Source organism: Acanthopagrus latus, chromosome 1 (assembly GCF_904848185.1).
Source record: "Acanthopagrus latus isolate v.2019 chromosome 1, fAcaLat1.1, whole genome shotgun sequence".
NCBI lineage: Eukaryota > Metazoa > Chordata > Actinopteri > Spariformes > Sparidae > Acanthopagrus > Acanthopagrus latus.
In genome coordinates, this window is record NC_051039.1 from 27,646,787 (window position 1) to 27,651,126 (window position 4,340).

General features: G+C 42.0%; 1 pseudogene; it reads right to left on the reverse strand.

Moving 5' to 3' along the window:
- Positions 1 to 289: 289 nt before the first annotated feature.
- Positions 290 to 2,312, reverse strand: LOC119026057 (annotated as a pseudogene).
- Between the last annotated feature and the right edge of the window lie 2,028 nt (positions 2,313 to 4,340).

A 4,340-nucleotide genomic window follows, 5' to 3' on the forward strand; every position in this document is an offset into this window, starting at 1 on the left:
CGGTTTATATTTTAAACTAACTTGGATAGTTGGTCTATATGTGCTTATATTTTTATGATTATGTATTTCAGTCTTACACATAAGCCACAATATTACACAGTATTGTTATTATATACAAACTCAGACAGACACCTGTGTTGTCTTTGTCGATGCTTTATTAGCAAGAAAGAAGCAGAAGAAAAGGAGGATTAACACCATTCACACATATTTGGATTAAACTTGAGGAATTGAGGATACATGTGATTATATTTGAAAAACAAAAGGTACACTATAAAAGTCAAAGTTCAAAAGATGCTGTGAGCTACATCCAACATTATCATCAAATCAAGTCCTCATGGGCAATTTATCTCATATCACCAGCTGATCTTGGCCTGACTGACTGACTGACTGACTGACTGGTTGACCAGTTTCTCCAAGGAGGACACCATTTCTGGTATAGAAGACATCAGCCAAAGAGGGACTCATAGGGGTGGGTATGTACTCTTGACACTGATCACCACCGAGACTTGGTGCACACTCTACTGTGTAGGAGAAAAACAAGGTGCCATGATTTAACATGCAGCTGTCCTTCACTGTTCCTTGATGCAGTTTAACTGAACACTCACCAAGCAGATCACTGTCCCAGTAAGAATCCTCATCATAAACACTGAACTGAAGTCTGTTTACCATGTTCATTTTGATTGGTCCAAATTCAAATGTCTGTGACCATCTAGGATTGTCACTGTTACTGATGATATCAGTGCGCTTAATCTGACATCTGTCATATGTCACCTGAACTGAACCATCAGTCTCAGTCCACGTATCACCGTACAGATCCTTTGCATAAAGCTTGAAGACCTTCAGTGTTGCCAGACCTTTCCCAGCAGGACAGCAGTTAGATGCAATATTCTGATTGCTGTTGCAAACACAGGCACAAGGATCTCTTTTGTTGGATCTGTGCCCAATCTGACAGGTCTCTGAGCACATTCTCATCAAAGCATTTTTCTTGATGTACTTCTCTACCTCTCGCTTCAGTCCAGCCTGAGCAGGATGACCCCCTGGCAGGATGGTGTGCAGGGGCTTCATGCTGTATTTGACCACATCAGGAGTGGTTTTCAGTGAACTGAGCCAGTTGTTATAGATGGAGGGGTTGGATTTTGCCTCGAAGAGGATATCAGCGCCGTTGATATTTCCGCCAAGGACCTCTGTGTAACGCTCATTAAACATACTGTTGAAACTTGAGATAGAGAGCTTCTTCCTCTTTGCCTCACAGTGTTGAGACATGGCCTTAATACTCGCAGTGCTTACAAAGCCAGCTGAGGCCTCAACTGACAAACAGTCATTGACTTCTGTTGCAGTGAGGCCGTTCATGGTTGCCTGACAGGTCTTGATGGAAGTGAGTGCCTTCAATTCCCCTCCCAAAAAGACTTGTGTGATGAAATGTGTACCATATGTGTCGATCAGACTGCGATATGATTGTGTGGTATTACAGGAATATGAAGGAAGGGAGTCCACAGCAGATTTAAACTCCTGACTCAGTGGAGGTTTGGTTGCCAGTCTGTAGCTGTGAAGCAGAGAAATCAAATAAGTAAACTGCAGCCAATGATTTAAGTCAAGTTTGATAGCAGTGGTCATGTTTTTCACTATAAGGCAAATAACATCACAACAGTCATCATTTTTCAAATACAGTACATCTTAATATGCATTTAACAGCAAAATTATGAAATGTCTACCAAAAGGCAGTAAATTATTGACAGAGTTATTGACAAGAAGAAAAATATCCTTTCACAAACTCACCTGTAGAAGTTACAGTTGACAAAATGGTGAAAGAAGGTGTAGCGGTCTCGTTTAGACTTTTCCGTGCCAAAGAAAGCGTCTTTGGAGAGGGAACCGCCAAAGCTGACCCCACCAGGGGCAGGAGGGTTTACAGTTAAATCAAGACCATCTTTCCAATCATTGGACACGGACGATGTGGAATCATTGACAAGAGATTCAACCGAGTCGTAGCTGACACTGGAGACCTTCAGACTGCACTTGGGGAAGCTTCTCCAGTCCACCACCGCAACTGGGACCTTCTGTTTCTCTCCACCCATGTAGGTGTTTCCATACAGCTTGCAGGTGCCATCGGGAAGTTTCCATGTTTAAGTGTCGATGACATAGGCACCTTTCCGCTTCATAGTAACGATGTCAAAGCCTTCTCCGCCCAAATTGTAACCAGGGACAAACTTAGCTTTTCCACACTGCTCTGGTGTACCAGTGATGCTTATGCTGGAGGACAGACACGGAGGACTCCATGCCCAACACAGGAGCATGAAAAGCAACAGCCTTGCCATCTGTATGAAAGAAATACAAAGCAAAGCAGGCATGGACATAATCCATCCATCCATCCATCCATCATCTGTACACATTATATGTACGCCGCTTAATCCTCTGCAGGGTCGCGGGGGGGCTGGAGCCTATCCCAGCTGACTTAGGGCGAAGGCAGGGGACACCCTGGACAGGTCGCCAGTCTATCGCAGGGCTCATGGACATAATCATTTCAACAATACAAACTTTGACTATACAGTTGCAGTTCAAATTGCTGTTGATACTGAACAACTATGAAGAAGATGAAAACAATCCTTAATGCAAAATGCTGTTAACAAAGACGGGAGGGCTCGAGTGTCTTACCTTGACTGTAGACAACACTGTCTCAGTCACTTTCGAAGTCTGACTTATATTGTAGTATCGATGTCCTGGAGGTGGAGCTTTACTTACAATCTAATCTATCAGATTGTAGGAAGTTTTATATTTAACCCCCTGCGTTCACACATTTTCACCACACTTCACTTATGAAGATTAAAAATGAAGATTAAAGAGGGGGTTGTTGCAGCGCCATGTTAATATTGTAGCCATCAGAAATGCTAGACGTATATTTAACAAAAAAATACTCTACTTGTATACATATTACAGGGACAAAAATACACCAGTACTTTAGACATTTCAATGTGTTGGTCCTTTTCTGTATAACCAGGATAAAACAATCGCAACTAGTTTGCTGCTGTCTCTGTAGCTAACTAGCTAGCTCACTAATGCTACATTGTTATTACTGTTTTGTGCTTGACATACCCACATTTTGACAAATTTCAATGTTCCATCCCCTCATTTGATGGCTTTTGTCACCCAACATTCAACTCAAGTCCAGCAGGGAAGCTGCTGTTGTTTGTACCGTTCCTCTGTTATCAGTGCAGACTGGCAGAGGAGCATGGATTGCTAATGTTAGACTTTAAAGCATTGCTAACATTGGTGGCCAGTAACAGAGCAGTGTTCTTTTTAATTCAATGCAGATTTGATGCTTCTCTGAAAAAAATGCAAATGGCAATATGATAACCCTGGGATTGACACAGTAACAGGAGATATCACCGCAGTGCAAGGCACCATGTTGGAAATGTAAAGTTGAAATGTCAACACCATCGACATCAGCTTATGACATATGAGGGTTTTGAAGGGTTGATCCATTTCATAAGAGGGATTTCAACCACTAACCTTTATAGCTCTGGTCAGAGGGGCAAGGTTTACTCAAAAAACAAGGGGTGGGAGTAAAACTTTTTGTTTTCAACTTGCCTGCCTCCTGGTCGGTGAGTGTAATTGGTATTTTTGTCCCCAATTACGCTAATCAACAAAAAGCATTATGCTTTCACAACTAAAGAGTCTGTGGTGCTCCAGTTCATCCCACAGGTGTCACACTGGCAGATGAAGTCAGATGGGACATAATACAAGCTGTAAATTCAGGTATGAATGTGAATGTGCTTGTCTGCCTATACTGTATATGTGTTATATGTAATAAATTATATTATAAATCAAACAACACCCACCACACACTCTCTGATCCAACGCATGCTGGGTCAGGCTCCAGCAGCCCACGACAGCATAGTTGAATAATGTATGGATACATGTCTTGTGCTATTGAGAACTGCGCAGAAGACATGCTATGCACCATCATAAACGATGACAAACAATAATCTATTAATGTCTGTGAAAAAAAAATAAAAGATCTTATCACTGTTTGTGTGGAAATGCAACTTTCTTCAAATGAGCAAGTGGCGCAATAAGTGTGGCATTTCATGCCAACAACACTCGCTTCGCGCTCACAGGCTCACCAGCACCCTGTTTGTGATCACAGGAAACTGTTGTGTTCAAATTGTCGTTTGGTTGATGCACAAAAGATCTGAAAAAACTAATGACATTCCCATCAGTCTCAGTTTTACTTACTAACTAACTAACAAGCTAAACTAAAAGGCTTTTAACACAGCATAGTCTTAACACAGGGCTATCTGTTGCCATGTGATGGCCCTGGGATAACTTAGCCCCTTTTCACACAC